This window comes from Tachysurus vachellii, chromosome 22 (genome assembly GCF_030014155.1).
Source record: "Tachysurus vachellii isolate PV-2020 chromosome 22, HZAU_Pvac_v1, whole genome shotgun sequence".
Lineage (NCBI taxonomy): Eukaryota > Metazoa > Chordata > Actinopteri > Siluriformes > Bagridae > Tachysurus > Tachysurus vachellii.
This window is the reverse complement of record NC_083481.1, coordinates 12,344,440-12,368,850: the sequence shown is the minus strand read 5'-3', so window position 1 is coordinate 12,368,850 and position 24,411 is coordinate 12,344,440. Positions and strand designations below refer to the sequence as shown.

Below are 24,411 nucleotides of genomic sequence, written 5' to 3'. Positions count from 1 at the left end.
TGTCCTGTTTCTAATCTCCATACGTGTAAATCTGAACTGAACCTAATACATATAAAGCAGTCGTTCTAAATACATTTCTCTTTGTTAACATGCAGACCGAATGCAGTTACAGAAATAATGGATAAAAAGTGCACACATGCTGAGACACACATTTGTTTTTCCCTTTAATAAATTGTGGCCATGTGGAATGAACAGAAGCAAAAAAATGATAATAGTTATAAATCACTGTCTAGACAGACAGACAGATATTTCATTGCCAATATTCTAATGTTCTAGCTAGTGCTCCAGGTTAGTTAGTTAGCTGATACTAGCTAGGAGACAACTCTAGACAAGTACAAATTTTATTTAGTGTTTGCCCTTCAAGCTGAAATTATGCAATCAAGCATTGCTACTACAAAAATTTTAAACCCTACATGAGAGATGTATCTTGCTGCTATATACGTTGCAGCTGCGCAAGCACTCAAGTCATTCTCCAAGTGATATAAAGTATAGTTGCCGTCATTTTCCAAGGGATAAAGTATACAGTATTACAAAGAAACAAGAACGTAAGACAAGACCGAAGGGTTAAAAATCAAGCACTGAGGGACACGATGAATTAGCTGTGAATTGCAAGGGCTGACCATTATCATGATGAGGACCATTCTCCAAGCTTCAGATCTTATCAATTAATAAAAGAAAATTAATCTATTCCACATCCCTCTCTCCAGTCCACTCGACTCCCGAGTCACTTCAAGAATACATCATCCTTATCCCCTATTTCCACAGCTCCAACTGTTCCTTCAGGCAGACTCAATTAAAAAAGGCTGTAATAAACGTATAGATCAGGCTCTTTGTTGAACAAGGCTACATGAAATCATTTCGCACTTGCTCTCGAGCCGAGTTCGGCTCATCAACCAGCAACTTAAATCTCCTTGAATTATTTTTATCACCCTGCTAATTAATCAATGCAGCGGCCCGTGGGGAAGATGATAATGATAGTCAAATCGAGGTTTGATCATGGGAACAAGATAGAACTCTTAGATGGAGCATCAGTGAACTAGCAGTTGATCGAATTAAAAGGTGCAATTTGTCATTATTCTGGCTGCCATGGATCAGTCAAGATAAAATTACAGCACAGGGCTCTGCAAAAGTAGGAAGTATCTGTGTACTGTCACCAAATCCTCATTTCTCAAATCTGAAGGTGTTCAGCTCTAAAGCAAATTAACTGTAAAGCCTTCATTCTAATACATTTGTATATTTACTAGAGAAATAATGATCTTTTATACAGTGACAATCTTCTTATTGTACAGTAGCTATAGTGATCTCCACACAGAACAGTAGCTATAGTGATCTCCACACAGAACAGTAGCTATAGTGATCTCCACACAGAACATTAGCTATAGTGATCTCCACACAGAACAGTAGCTATAGTGATCTCCACACAGAACAGTAGCTATAGTGATCTCCACACAGAACAGTAGCTATAGTGATCTCCACACAGAACAGTAGCTATAGTGATCTCCACACAGAACAGTAGCTATAGTGATCTCCACACAGAACAGTAGCTATAGTGATCTCCACACAGAACAGTAGCTATAGTGATCTCCACACAGAACAGTAGCTATAGTGATCTCCACACAGAACAGTAGCTATAGTGATCTCCTCACAGAACAGTAGCTATAGTGATCTCCTCACAGAACAGTAGCTATAGTGATCTCCTCACAGAACAGTAGCTATAGTGATCTCCACACAGAACAGTAGCTATAGTGATCTCCACACAGAACAGTAGCTATAGTGATCTCCACACAGAACAGTAGCTATAGTGATCTCCACACAGAACAGTAGCTATAGTGATCTCCACACAGAACAGTAGCTATAGTGATCTCCTCACAGAACAGTAGCTATAGTGATCTTATAGTACAGTAGCTATTGTGATCTTATAATAGAGTAGCAATAGTGATCTTATAGTACAGTAGCTATTGTGATCTTATAATAGAGTAGCAATAGTGATCTTGTAGTACAGTAGCTATTGAGATCTTATAATAGAGTAGCTATAGTGATCTTGTAGTACAGTAGCTATTGAGATCTTATAATAGAGTAGCTATAGTGATCTCCTTATACAGCAGTAGCTATAGTGACCTTGTAGTACAATAGCTATTGTGATCTTATAGCAGAGTAGCTATAGTGATCTCCTTATAGAGCAGTAGCTATAGTGATCTCCTTATAGAGCAGTGGCCATAGTGATCTTGTAGTATGGTAGCTATTGTGATCTATAGTACAGAAGCTATAGTGACCTCCTCATAGAACAGTAGCTATAGTGATCTCCTTATAGTACAGTAACTCTCATGATCTTGTAGTACAGTAACCATAGTGATCTCCTTATAGTATAGTAAGTATAGTGATCTTATTGTAAAGTAACTATAGTAATCTCCTTATAGTATGAATGTTTTATTCACCAAGAAGTGACATAGCCAATGCATGCAAAAAAACAGACATTCTTCTGTTCTTATCAATGTTCTGGAGGTCAGCAATTATTTGTTGCAAGGCTTAGGGCACTGTGATAAATATTTCAGTCAACAAAAATGAGAGAATCTCAGCACAACGCACCACTGGTTCAATTTGTTGCCTTGACGTGTAGTGACAAGCAAAGTGGATGTGAAGGCAGACTAATCTCTGAAAGGCAGAAAAAGGAGACAGCCATTTCTCAGCTTTTTGTGAATCCTGTCTAAGAGCGTCTGCACTCTGCCATTTTCGATCACTCTGTAATGGAATAGTTTCTGCTGTAAGAATGACACAGTAAGGTTTGGGTTTGAGTCTACAGTAAATTAGTGAGGCATTGTAAGCCTTGATTGCTAAAAACATGATTATAATTTCCCTATCATCTTTCTGAGAGCACCGTTTATAGCTAAATGCATGTTTACAGATCACTCTCGGAATACAGGGTCAGGCAAGCCTGAACAATCTCTCACCTCCTGCCTTACTGTAGGCTATCAGGCACCTAGTCAATAGCAAATCGAGCTCTTTTTTCCCTACACCGCTGGTTTAGATTTCAACCACAGTTGAAAAGAGCCATCTCGAGCTCATCCGATGTCAATTTTAGACTCGGGTGGTACAGGAAAGAGGACTGCAATGGGGAAAAATAAATGATACAAGAACATACATGAAACCAATGATGCAAACACACATCTTAAAACATTACTGCACAAAACACAGTGCAATCTATTCAACAACGCTACAAAGCTCCTGCAGGAATACTATAAAAAACAATCGTACGTGAGCTCCTGCTGCCTGAAACCATTTCACTGAAACATCAAGACTCTCGTCTCCTGCCATGGTTTCTGTAATTCTCAAACCCAAGCACAAGGACACCCCGCGTGATCCAGATGTGGCTCTGTTTATTCATCTCTGAGACATTTTCACTTGCCTTTCTGCTGCAATAACAGGCTCAATTGCACAGGCCTGAGGTTTCCAATAACTGCTATAGTGATTGAAGCATCTTATTTTTATCTCAAGCCTCCAATCGACATGGCTAGGTGCAACCTCCAGCACATCTTGTTTCCATTTTCAGTCTGAATGTGCATTCATTGCATTCACCATCAAAATCCAAATATCCATGGGGACAAGAGGTTCAGTCAGATAGGGAGACTGTGGGAAAAACAAAAGCCACGTTCATTAACATGGTTGTGTTCTGGGAGGCACAGGACTGCTTATTTGGTGTTTAGTGTTCAGTCATTCATCTTCAGCAGGGGCATGATTACTAATTTGTTTTTATTTTGGGAGAAAAAGAATAACTGCAGGAGGTGGAATTTCTTCAAGACTGGAAAATCAATCATTCACTCACCTCTTTCAATCTCTTCGAGACTAGACAACCATCTATGAGTCTATGATTTTGCATGCAGACAACCACAGCAACAGTTCGTGCTTGGCTGCTTTCACCAGTCACAGAGGAAGAGCAAGGTTCTTCTTTCGAGCACATGCATGTTTCTAAAAGTATTTCATACGCAGGTCAGGAGGAATAGAAATTAAATTCACTACTGATATGAAACACCGCTAGGCATAAGCTAGGACAAAACGCAAGACAAAATACAGAAAATCTGTTGGGGGGAAAAAAAAAAAAAAAACTCAATTTGATTTTTATTTGGATAGTGCATTGGGTGATTATTAAATTATTTCTTTTCTTTAACTATATAGTCCAAACAGAACGGCTGTGAAAACTGTGTAATGTAAAAAAAAAATAAAAAAAAAAGACCTGGAGGTGGAAATCTGCAACATAATCGATGTAGTCAGTGTAGATTCATTCTCACACAGCTGAAAAGTTTTAAAAAGCAACCGTGGCCTTGTCTGAGAGGCGAGGTGGGGAAGCCGAGCTCTTCTGCAGAGGGAAGTGGGGGATGTCCTGAGGCAAGCCATGGGCTATTAATAAAGCATTGGTGGTTGTATTAAGGGGGAATCCCTGCATTAATGCTCACCTCTCTCGGGCTCTGATGGCGTCGTTTGCTAGTTTTAGTGCTGCGTAAAGAAGAACGAAAAGTTTTTGGCTCCTTCGGCACAGCATGTCTTTTAATCATCATTTTCACAGACCATTAGTTCTTTCCACCCTGACAGTCAGTTGTAAAAGCAGCCACGTTTTGGGGCAAAAACATATTTTTTTTTTCTGGCAAAACAGACAGGTCTGGAATGCTTCCTGGTTTCAGTCAGAGGAAAACAGGAATGTTCAGTCTGCAAGCTAACATTTTTGAGCTCGTCAAGATTTTCCAGGGTGATAGGATTGTTTTGGCATATACTTTTCTGCAAGACTCAGAGTGTGTGTGTGTGTGTGTGTGTGTTTATTCTCACCCAGTGCAGCCTCACCTAATAGACATGTAAGAGCCCAATTCCAAGCATTCCACTGTTTTTGTTTTTTTTGTGCCAGGTTGCATTCCGACCTAGCCGAAGCAAAGTGCAGTGAAGAATACCATTCCAAACCATTCATTTTTAACATACAGGCTTATTTGTATTCATATTCTTCTCTAGTGACTTACACTGCTCTAACACAACTCGCTCCGACTGGCTGAACGAAGGAAACATGTCGAGGGGGAAAAAATAAAAACCCACGAAAACTTTCCGCTCTACAGTTCCCTTTCTCCCTTTCATTACCTTTTTTTTTTCTCTGGCTCTGTCCCTCCTTCCTTGCGCACAGACACACCCAAAAAGCCAGTGTGGGTCGTCACTCTGTTAAGGAAGTACTTTGTCGTAGGCTGCTAACTGACACAGTGTGATCTAAATAGAGGCAGAAAGAGGCAACGGACATAGAAAGGAATATAGAAGTGCTTGTAAAAGATGAGATGGGTAATGAGAGAATTCTCAATGAATAAAGAAAATAACGTTCTGCGAGAATGTCCTGCAGTGTCCTTATACTTTAAGACAATGTGTACCAAATAATACTTCACACAGTGTACCAATATGTCAGACAATGTGTATATAATACTACAAATACACTAGTATACAATACTACATATACTCATTTTGCATACATATTGCACTGTATCGTTTAATTATTTGCTAACTGATTACTAATTACTGCTAAGCTACAAGCTATTAACACTCAAAGTCTGGTCCTCACACTTCTCCCTGGCAGCATAGTCTAGCTCATTCACTCAGGGACCTCAGTTTCTACCAACAGTCAGACAAGCCCATGCAAATTCACGTCGTCAGCCAGATTCGCACTGCTTATCTCACGTATTCTCCGTCACTTTGTCCTAAAGTCTTGCTTTGGCTGCTTTATCTGAACAACCATCACCCAGAGCAACAATGGATATTGCAATGCTAAGTTTCGCAAACGTCATGCTCGGTTATCATTGGTTTCCTTCAGGGTATTTTGGGGAAAACAGACAGTTCAAACATACAGAGATCTGTGAGTTAATGCCCTTAGCTAAAGGGCAGATGGAGCACCGATTCTGCCTTTTATACAAAGGCGTATTAGACGACAACTGTAGCTTTTCGAGCAAGAAAGAGGTAAAGAAAGAGACAGACAGGGGGGAGGGGCAGAAAAAGGAGCTGACACAGTGAGACAGTGAGCTAGACGGGCTGGAGGGTGTGGGGGTGGGGGGTGGGGGCAGACACACAGGGGGTTCAGAAAGTGGGGGGGTTCTGTGTTAGACAGAAACAAAAGACAGACAAATGGGGGTAAGCAGGGAGACAGGCAAACAGAAAGACAGCAAGGGGAGAGAGACAGACGGACACACACACACAGAGTGACCGAGAGAGAGACAGCGAGAGAGATGGTGAACTATACCTCCCAACCCTAATGGTAGCAAAAGTGCTCCATTTCCTACCACAACCCAACAAACAGAGCGAAACAGTGTTATTGGATGCATGGGTGTTAAGAAGCAAGAAGCTTTGAAAATGTAAAAGCCAGAAATAAATAAAAATAAATAAATAAATAAATAAAAGGTGTGTGATCCTCACCATCACGGCTGAGCCATCATCAGCTACTGTTGTAAAGCAAACGATATATTTAAAAGCTGGCTTCAAAGAAAATCGTGAATTAAAACAAACAAACAAAAAAAAAAACTGTTCGTGGCTGTGATTGACAGGGACTGCCATCTGAACAACTGGAAACAGGTCTGTGGCATGTGTGACAACATCAAACCTCCTCCCATCTCGACCAGGCCTCTCTGGTGTCAGTAACACTGTCACAGAAAGCTGTCGAGTGGACAAGCAGCTGTTTCTTCATTCACACAAGGGATCCTAGCAGGGAACGTGGAGTGCTCTTCGTCCCCGTTCCACCCGTCCTCTCGACTACAAATCCAGCTTAGCGTTGAGGTGTTTTATTGCACTGTAAATAAATGTAGGGTAAGGAACAGAAAAATGTCCGTATGTAGCGGAACTTGCGGTACGATATGATTCCACGAGCTCGGTGGAAACTTTGAGGCGCAGCAGTTCCTAAAGGGAAGCGCCTGACTAATATTCAAGTGACTGTTGCTGAATTTTTTCTTCTTTCCACAAGTGTCACAAGACCGTGGCGAGAACAAACTTAACCACTTAAGCTTGTGGAACGTAAAGCATTTGTGAATCAGAAAGCTTCTCTTATAACCTATATAACAGAATTTCTCTTTAATGAAAAAAAAAAGGCCCTCGGTTTAACTTGTGGTATTCAATGCAGCGATTCTTCTCGGGTGTTGTGCATATCGTGGCTCGATTTACCCTCAGTGGTTATGTCACATGCAGCACCACATTAGCAGCTGGCCTTAATTCAGCAGTGGAAAAAGCAGCAAGAGGGAGTCTCCAACAAAGAGCCCTTCTTGCGCTGGGTTCTGGCACCGAGCCGCAGTCACATGTTGTTGTCTTGCTTATGGCCTCTCTCCCTGACTAGGCGCTCTTGTCTGGAGGAGCTTGTGGGGAAAGTGCAGACTTCTGAATTTAGTTCGGGTGTCGTATACATTCTCAACCCACTGGACTTGAATGGAGAATGTAAAAGGCGTGTGAGACAGGAAGGGAAAAATAAAAAGAAAAAAGGGGTAGACGGTGATTTCCACATGTGACAAAAGAAACAATCTGGGTGTAACTTCCTGAAAACAGCGTGAGGACAGTTTACTAACTTTTAGAAAGAAGGCTGCAGCACTGACTAAGAATCGCGTGTTGTCCGATATGTGCAACACTGGTACCTTATTGGCTTTGTCGAAACAAACAATCAATAATATGGAGCTGGCTGAATCAAATAGCCCTGTTGGGAAGGCGGAAAAATAACATCCGAAGTGTTTCTAAGGCTGAGGCCTGTGGTGAAAATGTCTTCCATGAGCAAGACCCACTCAAACAATGTGTAAGCGCCACACCCTGCCCAAGGGAAAATGCATCAGCTAGCAGACGGGGTTGCTGCTCCTGAGGAATAGTGGAGCTAATGCGTTTTAAAAGTGGGTTTTCGCTCAGCCATCTAACAGATGTGTAAGTGCAAAGTTTAATATTAGAAGCATTAGAGGGAGGGTTTATAGGATCCACACAGAAGCCTGATTCAAACTAGCCATCGATCCACAGAGAGGTGATCGGAATGCAGACAGATGCCTCGGCCCGCTGAGGCTGAAGATAGCGGATGAGCGTTGCGTAACCCTTTCAGACAAAGCAACCCAGGGCATGAAGAGAAGAGAGGAGTGAGTGGATGAGTATGTATCATCACACCTAAGAGTTTCCCAGTTGGCATTTTCCCCACAGCAAAATTACTATGGTGCTTCTGCTTGGCACATTCATGGTACAGATGATGAGTGGCCATTGGTGGGCAGAGGATGGGAGAAATAAATATAAAAGAAAAAAAAAAAAAAGACACATTCAGCTGACGATTCGAGGAACAAAGTTAGCAAGCATTTTTTTTCTTTATTGCACTTTAAGCATTCAAATTCCAAGGTTTCTGTTAAGTCCATAACAAAAATGTTTTCTTTACAGTTTGGCAAGCAAAGCTTAATTCAAAGCAAAATCTATTTTGTATGATTTTTATATAGCGACATTGCTACATCAGACAGGAAGGCTAATCCTTTAAACTCCACCTTCTCCATCTCATCAATCCCATCTCTTTATCAGCTCGGCACAAAGGCACCTGCTGGCTTTCATCCCTCGGATCGAGGAAACAGATTGCATCTGCGCTCGCCGCAAGAGACTGATTAAGTTGAGCTAATTCAAGGCATCGCTCAACACGTTGGGGCTTGGCACCACCTAATCAAACTGCACAGGACGGAGAAGGCGGATTCTTCCCAAAAGCACGAGGATCAGTTACTCTCAATGGTTTTCGGGTCGCTTTGTTCACCTTGTGGCCGTCAGTGACCATTGTATTCACTCTGTAAATGACCTAGCTTTCATGGCAGCCGGGAGCCACTTGGGCCTTTTGCTAGTGTCGTAAACCACAGAGATCTCAATTCTGATCGGTCAGAAATGTGAATTGTTAAGAACAACTTGCAAAGGAAATCGGATGGTGGATGATCCATAAAACATTTAATAAAAAAATCCTTGATAATGTGAAATTTTGTGCGAAGATTTCATTGCGCATTTCTGGAAGAAGTCATTAGAAGTGTCCTTTATCAGATCTTCAAAGTCTTCATATGTACCGTTCTAGTTTGCATGACGACCCGCATTATTTTATTTATTTGTTTTTTTTAATACCTTAAAGAGAGATGATTAAATAAAAATAATTCATCACATAGCCCTTAAGGTTTAGAGCCAGTGGTGATGACCTTAACTGTGCTTGGTGTTGGGCCACATAGCTCCACCCCATTTTTGACTCTTTTCCTGTAAACAACTCTTTTACTCCTTATTAATCTTGGTTGAGGTCATCTGTATAAATGCGTGCTATCCTAAGCCCGCTGTTCATCAGAAGACTAGGAAACCTCAGCAGGGAAATCGCTTCAGCTCGCGTGATCAATACGTGCACGTCTCCCCGTGACTCTCTGGGGCCTTTCATAGTTAAACTCTAAGTGGATATCTATCGATTAAGACTTCAAACTATAACAATTGATCGGCAGCTGAACCGTGGCACGTTAAACTTAATCTGTTCTTTCATCTTAATCTTTCAAGCTTTATATGCTACGTTAACGTTTACTTTCATGTCTACTTTGTACGATAACGATAATTGTTTGGTTTTAATAAATGTCTGTTTTTCCTTCAGGTCTTGTCTGAAAAGAGCACGTACCTGAAAATATTGATAATATTTCGGCAATAAATATTTGTGTATAACGTAATGTCTCTGAAGACATGTGGGATTGAGATTAGACGATCTGAACTTCAGCTTTTCTTTCCTGACATTTATTCACCTATGAAGACTGATCTTTGTGCGGGTTTGTGCTTTTTAACAACAAAGATTAGAGAGCTTTTTTAAGAAGAAAAAAAAAGAAGAAGCAGCAATCTGTGACATCAGCAACAACCTTCACAGGTCAGGGGTGAAGGTATCACAATCCACCACTTGAAGAATACTTACCATACCACTAAGACAGAAATGACTCATCAGTAGTAAGACTCATAAGGCCAGATTGGAAATTCCAAAGAAATAGAAAGATGATCATCATAAAAGACATAAGAGCTCACCGGTCAATCATAGTGGAGGAAGTATCATGGTTTGGGCTTTCATGGTCACTTCTGGAACAGACTGATCACTGATCTTTATTAATGATGTAACTCATGATAGCAGCAGAATGAATTCCGTAGTCAGAAACACCGGGTCTGCCAATTTACAGAGAAATGTATCTGATCTAATTGGGAGGAACTTCATCATGCAGCATGACGATGACAAAAAACACACTTCCAATATAAAAATCGACTTCATCAGGGAAAAAAGTGAAAGGATTTAGACTCTCCAAGTCAATTACCAGACCTTAACCTAACTGCAGACATTTCACCTCCTGAAGGATTAAACAACAACAACAACAACAACAGAAATAAACAGAAAATCATCACAAAATAAAAACATATCGGTTTGGTGATGTCAGTGGCTCGCTGGCTTGAGCAAGCAAGGCACATGCAACCAAAAATTAAGCTTGTCGATACTTTTGCTCACCTAGTTATCTGTACATAAAAATAATATTTTCAATATTTTAATAAATGTTAAAATTATTATTCAGCCAAGAACGAAACGGATAATATGTATCTGAGCACTGACGTATTTTGTGTTTATCCTCTCTCATTTATTTCTGAGATACCTTCCCATCATCCTGTTTGATTCTCTCTCTCTCTCTCTCTCTCTCTCTCACACACACACACACACACACACACTTTGGAATCTGTGATATGTGGTGATGTCTACACAGGTTTCATACCCAACTTTTTTAGCATTCAGGATGTCTATAAGCTATTTGACATAAATAATTTACACACATGACCCAGTTTTAAAGTTCACACACGATTCTGACTACTAGGTGATCTTCGATAGCGGATCATGAACCGAAATACTGCTTCAGAAGGTGTGTGTGTGTCAAATTGTTTTGAGATCCAATGACTAAAAGTTAGATCATATGATTCACAAAGTCATTAGAGCTTTCAAGCAGCCTGTGTGTCCTGTGGATGGGGGCGGAGTCATCCTGAATGAGACTCCTCCCACCAGATTCCCATCTTTTCTCTCCTTCTCTGTTAGAGGACAAGTTTTCTCTTCAAATTTTCACTCATCTGTTCATATTTTAAGCTTGTATTTTCCCCCAAAATGTGCTACATAACAGTAGCAAGGTTCCCCAATTGCAGCAAGAGGCGTTCGCTAAAGTAGTGAAACTTTTTCCACCTATTCGTCCTTTCTGGTTGTGCATATGTGCTAGTGTAGTCAACGTCGCTGAATATAGAAAGGGCGTGTAGGAGAAACAGCACCCTGTTGTCTTTTTAATCACCAAGGAAGCATGTAAAGCATCATGAGACACACGGAAAAGAAAACAATGCCACAGCAATAAGGGTTTTTTTTTAAGGCTTTCTTGTTCACTCTGATTGCCATTACCAGCCATCACAAATATAAAAGCTGGTGACTGACATTCTCTTTCAAATCCTTATACAAAATAGTAAAATAAGCCCCAATAATGTACTTGTTGAGATATTACCTTCAAAAAAAAGCTGAGTCATGTTAGCTCTGGGTGCTGTTTTCCTCCACTCCTACTGTACTACCATTTATTTTCTGAATGGAGATGAAGGTTACACACAAAAGAACAATCAGAGTAGCTACAAAGTGGACGACGTGGTCGCCTTTTTATAATGACCAAAACATATGGGTGTGTGTGTGTGAGTGTGTGTGAGTGTATATATCAAAAATCCAAAAAGTATTTAATGGTCATTGTGATACAGGCTGAAGTACAACTACAAATTTAACTCATAAAAAAAAATGATTTCTTATTAATGTTTAAAATCTGAATTATGTAGATCTGGAGATTTATTCATTTTCTTGATGCAAGGTTTGGAATTTCGTGCTAAAATTTTGGCGCTAAAATTTAAATACTAAAATAAAATGTGCGATTCATGAATAAAACATTGTTAAAAAAGAAGCTTTCCTGTGTAGTGTGGGATTGGTCCATACAACATACATGACACGGCAAAGACTGAATTTGTTCCCTTTTCTTTGGCTTTTGACCAACCATAGAGTTTGTTTTAAACTGAATAATTTGTTTTTTTATTAATTTAGAATTTTGTGAAATAGATTTATTTTTATATTAAGCCCTTTCAACTCATGTTGTCTGGTCTGTCGCTACATAAATACATTTTTAGATAAGTACAGAATCATTCTTTGTCCTATTAATAATTATTAAGTGAACTGAACCTTTTGGCGTATTGCAAGATTCTTCGTTCTGAAATACAATTTGTGGACCGGATCAAATCTGATCATTTGTAGTACGTTAAAACCAACCCTGTAATGAATACTGTTGGGAAATCGGAAAAGAACTCCTCGATTAATGGGACGTCTGTTGCTGAGTAGTGCAGTCTTCAGCCTTCGCTGCGCATGTGTGGGAATGATGAGTTTTAAACCCTCTCCAAGCAAGTGCTCTCCACTGAGGATTGAAGAGTTCTCGCTGAAAGATTTCTTGCTGCCAACATTCCTCCCCTCTTTCTCAGATCTCATTCTCCAAACTACCCTTGCGAAGCGAAATGGCTCTGCTCGACATGACGAGCGTCACCTTTTTCCTTTCTTTGCCGCTTTCTCGAAAAAAATCGGACCTGGAGACAAAGTCAAACATCCAACAGCTGGAGAGCAGCAGTGATCATTATGTAAGTGTAATTGCTGCGTGGGCCTGACAGGCAGCATGATGGCTCCAATAAAGTCCAGCAGCACTGGCTGGAACACGTCATTTAATGCAGGTTGTCTTCCTTAAATACGAACCTTACACTATTAGAAGTCTCAGATCCGTCGGAAAAAAACAGATTGTAGTCAGTATTAGAGGCTATTTAACAGGCAAATGAATACAGCCATGTTTTATTCTCAAAATGAACAACATGAGACTGCCTGTATGCACATGGCAGTTTTATATTAATGCCTTCACATTCTAATATATTGTCGTTTCTATAGCAACGACTTACATGAGGGCTTGAACGGTAACAGCAACTCGCATCAGGTTGCATTACACCATGCTAACGGTCAACAGTCCACATAAACAGGTTTAACTCTTTTCCCCCAGAGGCCAAAAGGCTTGTTCAGTTTTCATAGTTTTTCATAAATATTTCTATAGAAAATTTTAATCTGTCACATATACACTACAGCACAGTGAAATTCTTTCTGCACATATCCCAAGTTTGGAAGTTGGGGTCAGAGCGCAGTGTCAGCAATGATACAGCGCAGCCTGGAGCAGGGAGGGTTAAGGGCCTTGCTCAAGGGCCCAACAGTTGCAGCTTAGCAGGCTTGAACCCTGATCCTCTGATCCAACAGCCCAGAGCCTTAACTCGCTTGAGCCACCACTTCCCCACTCTGTTATTACCTAGTCTACTAGGGGGAATATATTCAGAGAAAAATTCCCCAAATAACAAAACGAGTTGTTTTTTTCCACACAAATGTTGATATCTTGATATCAAACCCATCTCTGCCATCTCCTGAAGAGCTTTTTCATTCATAAGCATCTAAAATGTGAAGGTGTTCTTGTCCATTATTAACATTGTGTCTCTCAACAGAGCGAAGACTAAAAGCTGAAAGTGATCTCGAAAGCCAACAGTGTCCTGAATCAGCTTATATCAATGTTTGTAGTTGCTGTAATGATAAGTATAAGTGCTTAGGGGAACATTTAACAAATGAAAGGTACGACATGTAATTAACCTTTTGTAATTAATAAAGAATGTCTGTGGTGTATAGGAATCATTAAGAGATGTATTCTGTGTACCAGAAAATGTTTTGCACTTTCAAGATAGCTACTTTTTTATATAATTTAATTTTTTTTTAAAAAGGTGTGCTTCTGTAAACATCATCAATCCTGCGCCGGTGCAGACTGAACGTCAGGGTTTGGTCCTGTTCGTCTCTGTGAGTGGGTGTCTTTCACCCCACCTCCATCCAACCTCTCAGTAGACGCCAATGTGCTACGCTCTGATTACATTCAAAGCAGGACTTGGAAGCTTGTCCTTGAGGCTCAAGAAGATCCCACATATAAACCCACGAATGCTCTCTTTCCTCTCTCTCTCTCTCTTTCTAATACACTTCATTCTAAGATTAAAAAAAAAAAAATACAAAAAAAAGTGGAGATAAAGAAAATGTGAATCTTACAACAGGAATTGCTGCAACAGGGCTGCTGAAAAACAAGGCATTATTCATACAAAGCAACATCTTTCCCAAACCAAATCAAATCAGAGTGCTTCTGTTTTCAGACTCTCGGTTGGTTTTTGGGTTTGTGACTTCATCGACACTTTAGCGGATCGTACCCCGGGGCCGGGACGCAGTGCTGCAGTAACGCAGTGCTGCTGTTAGACACAATGAGGTTCTTCTCATTCTAATGCAGCAGTATATTAGAAATCTGGTCTGACTTGCTGCTAAGATTCTTATTTAATATTGATGAAGAAAAGCAAAAAGCTGAGATATGCTGCAATGAAATGAAGTGTGGAATGTTGGACTCTTTATGCACTCAATACTCGCTGTTTTGCATATGCAGAGGAAGAGGGGCGGAGCTACCAGGCACTGACGCTAAATGAGAAAAAAATTCTAAATAGCCCACAGCGCTCCAGTGGACAAGATGTCTTACAAATGTCTTTTATATTTCAAAATATCTGTGTGTTCTGCTAAAACTAGTGAGGTCACGTTGCGTCCATTTGACAATCGTCTAGGAAACGGCTCATACTTCCTGTTAGTAAAAACACACCGATCAAAGCTCGCTGCATGAATAATGTGTGAATAAAAGCAGACCAATGAGTAGAAGACAGGCTTCGATCAGCATATCAGTGACCCGCAAAATCTGAAATATCAAAATATCAGACAATAGTGAACAAAAACTCCGCCCAATTTCCACCTCTGTTTACAAACACGTTTTTTACCTTAAGGTGTAGTCAGGTGTAGTCATTTTCAGCTCACTGCACTCTCTACACTCTTTGCAGAGCCGGTTGGCTCGATTAGCATAAGCTCACAGACTGCATTAGTAGAGAGAAGAGAAGAGAGCTGGGCGAGAATTAGCTGAACTCATTAATCATTACACAGTCGTTCTGGAGTTGGGAACAACTGTTGGCCTCTTCAAAGGTGTTAATATTGGCACTAATGGCAAACTGGAGGGCAGGAAAGGGCAGAGGTGACGGAGCACGTGCAACACGCCTGCTGGAGAGGCAACATGAGCACAAGGGGAAAGCTCTTCTCTGAACCGCTTTGTGGAAGATTACAGGACATTGAATTTCAGTTAATAATTTGAGTATTATTCAGTTTTTTTTCCTGGATTTTCTCCAGAAACGATGCTGCTGTGGGGAAGAAAAAAAAAACAAGAAAAACAAAAGAATTTGCATGCAGCTATTAGGACAAAAATTTCAGATCCTACCTTCGATTCCTAAAATTTTCTAACACATGAATTCTGCCAAAATGCAGAAATGCAACCTCTCACTCGCTTCATGCCACCTCGAAAAAGATTCGCTTCTCAATTTGTTTCCTAAGTGCATACGTTCACACTATGTGTGTGTGTGTGTGTGAGAAACACAGAACCGTTTATGGATTGCGTGGCATAGCACAGAGTCATGCTCACTAGGATCAAGCCTTCTAATTCCCAGACTCCATCTACGTTGGGTGTGGAGTGAGCAGAAGACAGCACTCTCCTTTAATTAAAGGGAAGCTTGCTAGCCCACTGAGCACAGCTTAATACTTTCAAAAATATACTATAGGTTCTCGACTGGATTATATAAACTGTAGTACACTCGTGCAACATATATATTGGAGGATGTTTGTTGATTTATCACATGCTGCAGACATGATCTTTCTGTCACGTACACAGTTATAAAGTGCAGTGTGTAGGGTTTCAACAGAGTAATCGAGCCTATAAGGAACCCAAAGGGAATATCAGCGGATTGCTCATATCACCAGATTACAAGAAATCACTGCATTTAAGAAAAAAAAAAACATTATTCAAATAGCAAAAGAAGGATCAATAAATCGCTTTTGATAAAATCCCTGCTTAGAATGAGAAGGAAAAGTCCATCGTTTTGTCGGTAACATGCTTCTTAGGATTACGATCAGGTTTGACTGGTAGCTCTTGTTTCTCTTCTCGCTCCATATTTTAAGCTAAATTCTATTTAATGAGAAACCCAATGACGACAAACACTACAAAAATACAGCTACATGACGAGGTAACATGAAATAAGACGCTAAAAACGGCGCCGTCAATCTTATTTCAGGTGCTTTTGTGGGTAATGGATTGTGGGTAAACCGCAGAGGGGGAAAAAGTCAACAATTCAAAGAAAGGCATCTAAACTAAAAAGATTAAATCAGAATTCTGTTTGTAAAAATATCAAACTTTGTATAGTTTAAGATAAGAAATACTGATATGGCAACAGTTCAAGCTGATTTTTTAAAATCCCTTTAATGACAAGCTTTATTAATCACATTCAACTACAAACTAATGATGGGAAATAATGGGACTCGTATCAGCAGATTGCTAGAAAATCACCACTTGTGAGTTGTACATTAGGGATTGGCTGATGTTTATGGCATCCTCGATGATGTATTAGTCGAGCCGTGTTCCATTTCCAAGTAGGAAGTGTACACACTAATGTACCGCGATTGAATCATACAACACATCATGTGGTCTATTACTTACATACCAAGAAATCAGAAAGAATGAATCAATCGATTCAACCTGGGTAAATCTTTTCTTTAATGAAACACACAGAATCTAAACTACAATTTCAATCATAAACTTGAAATATGAAATAAAAATTTAGTCAAATACGAACTGGATTTCAAAATAGGAAACAATCAGACAACTAAAGTGAACAGTTAATATTGAATAAGTGAATATCTAATATTCACAGCTGTTCACAAAACAACAAAAATATACACTTGATTTTTGCATTTACTCAGCATCACCATGACAACACATTTTTTAGACGCAGTAAGGTGTTTAAAACTCCAGTTATACCACCACAACACTCACTAATTGCTACTATGGCTGATGTGCTGAGAATGATCAATACAAGCTTATCACAAACTCGAGCTACCGAGCTAGCTAGCTATCAATAGCCCAGTGAGATCAAGGAACATAATTTTGATGCTCCACATCAAAATGTTTAGTTCTTTAAAAGGAACTGTACACAGTAATGTCCAATCTCTCTAAAGAGATCTCTCGAGTTAGCAACATTAGCCTTAAAGCTGCATACATCTTGGATGATTGTTAGCCTTATAAACCTGCTACTAGCTAGCTAGCTAAATAACTAGCATGGCTTAATTTACTTACATTTAATCATCTTAATTCATTTCCTGCTAAATAGCTAGTATTTGTAAAAGTAATAGTAAAAAGTCTTGAAAACGATAAGACTCTCTTATTTAGCCGTTTTCAGTTGCAAGGGCTCTCTCAGTTTTCATGTATAAAAGTTTTCACAGCCAACTGTGAGCATGCTAACTAGCTAGCAGCAGTTTGGAGTGGTAGCCAAGAAGTTAATGCAGAAGATATGCAGTTTGGCACCATCAGGCATTGACACGATGGTAAAGAAGCCTTTTTCTAAAGGGGAATAAAACTTGCTCTTCAATGCTGCAACCCTACTCGATTCCAGCTAAGCAACATAGCTAGCTAAGGCTCTTTCAAATCAAGCTAACGATATAAAGAAAGGGTAAAGTTTATGTGCCAACTATTTAAACTGGAGGAAAATAAACAGAGCTTATTGCTTATGCTAACAGATTAATCATTTCAGGTTTAGCGAATCACTGCAAGAAAAAAATTAATTGATGATTCCCTAGCTCTGAGGAAGATTGTTCAAAGAGCATCATATTTTAAGCTCAAATCTCCAGTAACTTAAGTAGCATGATGCTAAGCCCATATTCAGAAGGTCCCTATCCATAAGGTGGCACCTGAATTCCACAGAACGTTTTTTTCTTATTCAGAAAACATTTGTGTGAGGCTGTTTGTGTCTCTCCTGCAGGGCTCTCAAGTTTTGAAGAGAGGCAAGAGTGACATTTCCAACCCCCCAGCCCTACTCCTGCTGCTGTTGTGCATGTTGCTACCTCTACAGGGCAAACGGTCATTGCTACGAGACATTGTTACAAGATGTCATTGTAAATTACATGCAGTGATGCAAACGATTTGAAATAATTTTGCATGTTGGCACACCGCATTGATAACACGTTCAGGCCACCAACTCTGACTGTTTGGTTTATGTTCTGTGTCATCCTCGTTTTCGTCTGGTTACGCAGTGTTTTCACGTGCCCAACCCTGTAAAACAACCACAAGGCAAGAAAGTACAAAGGGACCAACATTATTATGTCTTTTTGACGTGCCCTGTCATGCTAGCATTCACATGCTGACAGTAGAACACCAATACCTGCCTACAAGGTGTTACCGTTTTTCGAAGGTTTATTATTCAAATGATTTCAAATAATTTGAATCGTTTTATTTAGAAAATTTATTGGTAAAACATTGTTCAACTGTGAAAGATGTCATGCACAACCTAAGAAACCAATGTTAAACATGCATATAGTGAGAAAAATCTATAACTATGCTCTGTGTTTTACTGATGTCTTACACAAGGTGTATTCCCACCAACACCCAGTGCTCTTTGGATAGTCTGGATCCACCATGTCCCTGACCAGTGTACATACAACCGTCTATATTATATATGTTCATGTCTTGTCAATGCCATTCTGTTTACACTGTGGAGCTTCTGTACTAGAACAAATTCCTCGTATGTGAAAACATACTTGGCAATAAAGATCTTTCTGATTCTGATAAAGAAGTTTCTGAAAGTAACTGAAGGTTACTGGGGTAAGTGGTAGCTCCGTTGTTAAGTTGTTGGTCTACTGATTAGAAGGTTGTGAGTTTGAATCCCAGGACCACCAGCTGCCACTCCTGGGCTTCTGAGCAAGACCTGTTGTATAAGTTGTATAAATGAGATATGTCACTCTGGATAAGTGACAAAGTGACATCTGTCAAATGCCATAAATGTAAACAAATGAATAATAACTGAGCATAAATGCTGGATCTGGATTAGTTTGTTTCACTGGGTTTTCAATGGGTTTACTGTCAGATTCCTTCCAATAATCACTCAGATGACTGGACATGCATCGAGGGTGATGCAACAGCTATTTTTTTTCCTAGCCAGAGGAACTCAGATGAGCATGCCTGCACATGTAAAGAGTGCCATGAAAGTTTGCAATTATTCTGGTTTCAAAACGGTCTCATTTTAGCAACATGTCCCGTGATGATGCATGGGACTGTAATGGAAAAGCACGATTTTGTAACGGAAGGTTCGAGTTGGTCATCACTTCCCCCGAACACCAAGTTTCCTTAACCAAAAAAAGAAGAAATGTCCATGCGGTTGTGCTTTTTATATCAGTGTTCGCTTCAATCAATTGCTGAAACTGCAATATTCATAATGAATAGCCATTACAGGCAAATAATTTAGATAAGAACATTAATTAATTAATTAATTAAATCATATCCTGTAAATGTGATGAAAAGATTTGTACAGCCCTGATATTAAAATTAATACATGTCACAAACAAGAACATCTCTCATACTGACATTAATGAAAGAATGTGCATCATTTTGATTACATCAACCACCAGGCTGTAAAACAGAATAAACATGATGCCCCCCCCAAAAAAAAAAAAAAAAAGAAGCAGGATCATTCACAAGTGGACTGAGAGTATGTAATGATAAACAAGCAGCCAGGAAAAAGATCCTGCTATTCATTTGATTACAGACCACACAACTCACGTCATTAACCGAAGAGATTTGTTTTCACAATATATAGGAAATGTAACGTGACCCAAGGTCTGAGCGCTCTGAGTTGCCAGAGCACCAGACATGCCTATTTTCATTCGTTTAACATATTAAACCCTATAGAGGTTTCTGATATTGTTATAGAACAATTAAAAGGGAAATCCTCAAAAACTCTTTTAAACAATGTGAACAAAAACATATTATATTATTGTATAATATACCTGATTATGCCATCGTATTTGTAAGCAAGCTGCTTCTCTGCAAGGTCATGTGAAACGTTAATATCAGATCTTTTTTCTCTCTTATTTATGGCTACAGGTAGAACTGACATTTCTCTTCATGCCAATCAGAGTTTTGATCTAAAAAACAACTGCATTGAGAACATTGGTCTAATGTTAAACTACATTAGGAAAATGTAAGCCCTGCCCACCTGGTACAATCGTATCATACCCGCATCATAATATCCATGGAAAACTTGTTTTGAATTAAAACAGCAAGTTGCATGCCATTATGACATGCCTGTATTTTATAAACCATACTTTCATGTGCAGAAATACAGTCATTATTCAATTTTGTTTAAACAATCTTTCTCAAATAATTGCTTTAAACAAAAACATCTGTTTCTCATCACCTGTTATTTATATATATATATATATATATATATATATATATATATATATATACATATACATACACACACGTCTTGTTGAAGTGCTTGACTGATTTTCACACAAGCCAAAAGAGTTCGATGCCACCTGCTGAATTGACATCAACTTGACAGCCACTTGCTGAGCTAGATACATATGGACAATTGTAACTGAAGAATTTCAGACCACTGCCTTCCCCCAAGCCTGCTGAATTGACCAAGGAAAATATCCTACGTGAGATGCTGAGACGCCATTTCTATTGACCTTGCCAAGGTCGACCATCGGCAGCGATGGTGCTCGAGAGTCACAGGGTGGCGACAGTCATTTCAGAACTTCGAATCTTTCATTAAATGATAAAATGATAGTACTTACTCCTACTTATGTAGAAGCCCAGATGGTTTATAATAAAGCTCAAATCATGTTCACACTGAACAGACTAGTCATTTAAGTGACCCCTGTAATGCAACCGCCAAATTTCACATATTCTAGCCACTTCAAAATGAATAGCCTCTAATCCTTGAATAGCTGGAAATGGGAAGCATGTGTGAATACAGATAGCCAAAATATTCCCAATCAAAATATATTTGGTGCTATATTAATGAAGGCAAAACATCTACATTATATGAACCACTGAGTATTTAACATCCCCTTCTAAAACCATTGATATTGAGGGATACCCACATTGCTGCTATAACAAGCTTCACCCTATCATAGTGGTTGTGTAAAAAGTTTTTATTCATTTGACAATTGTTTGCTTCAATCTTTGTGGCAAGAGATTGAGGAAGAACCATAAACAGGCATGACGGTAAAGTGTTGAATTTAATATTCATGAGACTAGTACAAGTACGAATGAATTAGAAACAGTCCAAACTATAATAGAATTTTGAACACACATCCTACTGGAGTTCAAGACATAAGAGTGCGAAGTCATTGTCAGACTTTCAGAGGCACTCTAATATGGTCTAAATGATCAGAGATCACAGTGTGTACTGTTTATACTCCAAACTGGGATGGGTTTTGCTGAGGAGAAGGAGGAGGAGGAGGAGGAGGAGGAGGAGTAAAGCCTCATCCTGATACCATTCCGAAAGCATTAATACTCCTTGAAGTGCACTGCGTCGAATGAGAAATAATGAAGCTTTAACATGCTATATGCAGTGCACCATGTGTCCTGTAAGGAGGCCCCTGGGGTTCAGTCTGGGTGTCTTCCGTGCTGAAGAACAAACCGCAGGGTTTCCCCAGTCAGCGCACTTGCGCCATGACGTCACAAGACTCGAGCACCGATGACTGCTTTTGCCCCTGATTAATTAGGTGAGCCTTTTAGCCCTGAAGGTGCAAAAAAACCTCCTGTTCGTCCCTGCATTTTAAACCATCTGAGTCGCCTGGTTAATTAAAGCCATCGGTGGCTAATTACAGTGATTTCGCCTGCACGCGCATTCGAGGGTATTACACACACTAGATCGACATGACTCTGGCATGATGCGGTGAGTGTGTGTGTGAGTGTGAGAGAGTGTAAGTGAAACAAGGCACCGAATGCTTTTTTTACGCATTACGAAAACGACACCGCGCGTCTGATCACTTAGGGAAGGTCTGACATGTTATGGAAGCTTCATGCCTTTTTGCTACTTCCGCATCCAATCTAGTCTTCTGGAGAAGACACGAACATACCTTTTAACAAATAATCACCACCAAATAGTTCCTTCGAGCTCAACACACTCAATAAACAATGCGGAGGTGGTCGCTTGCTTTAAATAGGGGCTGTTTAAGATAATGTTTGCTTTAAATAGGGGCTGGAATACAACGTTCTTTGTTGGAATAACGTAATTCAAATAAATAAATAAATAAATAAATAAATAAAGCATGAGATGCAGCATGAAAAGATTCACGCACGGAAAACATTCACACCTGTGGAACAACAAAGACAGGGGAAAAAACAAATACTAACCTCTTTGTTTGTTTTCTTGTGGAAATCGCGGATTAAAGCCAACACTCCTGGGACTGACCTTCCTCCACCTCCTCTTTTAAATCTTTTCAGTGCATTAAAGTGGCTCGGACTTTTAAAAAATCCCGTCCAAATCGCAGTCTCTTTTTTTTTTCTCTTTCCCTTCGCCTCGAGCGTGCCGGAGAGGCAACAATGTGCCCCTTTCTGTCCGCACGATGGTGTCGCGAGGAACACACGAGCAGTGCTCTTTCCTCTAAAAGCACCACTTGCAATAAATAAACGTGATGAAAATAAGAAACAGAAAGGAATAAAAAACTGAGTCTTAGTGTAATATTACAGCGCGCAACGTGCGCTTTCGATGCGGTACTGTGCCAGTTAGTCGGCGCGTGCGCTGCAAACTAAACTTCACCGGTCAACAAGCTGGGCGTTTACACTTACACACACACACACACACACACACACACGTAAAGCTCGAGCTCCCTTCTACTCACGGATTTCAAAAAAAAAAAAAAAAAGGAAACGTCCTACATTAACGCGCACACGCACCCACGCGAAAACGAGTAAAGTCGAAAGCTATGGACGCTGCGTCTTCTGCAATCCAGCAGCTGAAGGGGAAAAAGAGGAAATGTAAAGCAGTACAGAGCTGGTTAATGCTCAGCACGGAACGCAACAGTTTCGAATTCTTTCCTGGCAAATAATTCGGTTTGTCTTGTGTGGGCGCTTTCGCCTTTGTACCTCCTTCGACCACAAGGTACTAAAAGTGTGCAAAAAAGACACGCACGCGCTTTCTTTCTTTCTTTTCTTTTTCTTTCTCCCTTTTTTGGGGGGTTAAAATGAAAGCTGTGTAAATGACAGCGCTGGGATCCGAGAGAGAAAGAGGGAGAGACAGACAGACAGAGAGGGAGGGACCAGCTTTGTAAAACCGGGCTCTGCTTATTACGCATAACTGATCCAGGATCAGGCTTCAGTATTTGAACGCGTGACCACGAGTGCCGAAACCGATCTGGAGTCAGGTTTAAGGTGACGGAGATGTTAGTTTAGGAGAGCAACAGGCAAGTCGAACCAAAAAAGGAACTAAAACAAAGTGACGCAAATAAACACACATTACGGGTTTGCTGTATGACCAGTTCTACTGTTACTAAATTATCCTTTTAAAAGTCACTATTTATTAAAGTATGCTTTTCCAAGCTGGTGTAATACACTGTAACTCTACTGTAGTCCACTGGGAGTAAATACTGGCACACACTCTCCCATTATAAAGTGTTACCTTAGTGTAAGTGTTGTTGCCTCACAGCTTCAGGGTCCCCAGTTTGAGCTCACGTTACTCACTGCATGCTCCTAGTGTCTACTTCGGTTTTCTTCAGGGTTCTCTGGTCTTCTCCCAGCTCCTAAAAGTATGGCTTGTGTTTTACGTATATAACGAGAATGATATATTTTAAAAATGCATTATAAAAATATAGGTAGGAAAGAAAATATCACAGGATCCAAGAAAACAAGTGGTGTGAGTGGGAGATCTTTACTTTCCTGAGGGCTAAAATATATAATACTTGAGGAACAAACATGAACATGTAACATGAACATGAATGTACAGCTTTCTGTCATTCCACATTTGTAAATGCCTGCCCATGGGGTTGGTGGATCAAACGTGGCTACTAGTTTGTTTTAAAATTGTTTTGAAATTAGACTGCAAAAAAGCAGCCCCACACACCCCTAGCTTAGGCAGCTATGAACGAGAGTGATGTAGCTGAAGTTACAGAGCTGTCAGAGCCAGAATTCACACCGTATGCTGACAGTTCTGGATTTTTACATTTCAGTGGGTTTTTTTTTTAAAGCTTGCATGGATTCAAATGCTAGTTTGAATGGAAGCATCATTGTGAAATGTGCATATAATACTGACAAGAAGATGTTGTGAACTGGCCAGGTGTCTAACTCCTCATTCTGAGGTTTTTTTCACCCTCATCTTTCTTGTCCTCTTCACTTTTACCAAAAGAAAGTTAAGCCAAAACAAGTAGAACTTGACTCCAGCCATCTAAAGTATTACTTC

At 39.9% G+C, this 24,411-nt stretch overlaps 1 protein-coding gene across 1 annotated transcript in view; it reads right to left on the bottom strand.

Moving 5' to 3' along the window:
• Positions 1-23,220, bottom strand: part of atp2b4 (ATPase plasma membrane Ca2+ transporting 4) — a 92,045-nt gene extending 68,825 nt beyond the window's left edge. The window contains 1 exon segment of the mRNA XM_060858491.1: positions 22,371-23,220. The gene's annotated coding sequence lies outside the window, so the exon portion shown is untranslated.
• Between the last annotated feature and the right edge of the window lie 1,191 nt (positions 23,221-24,411).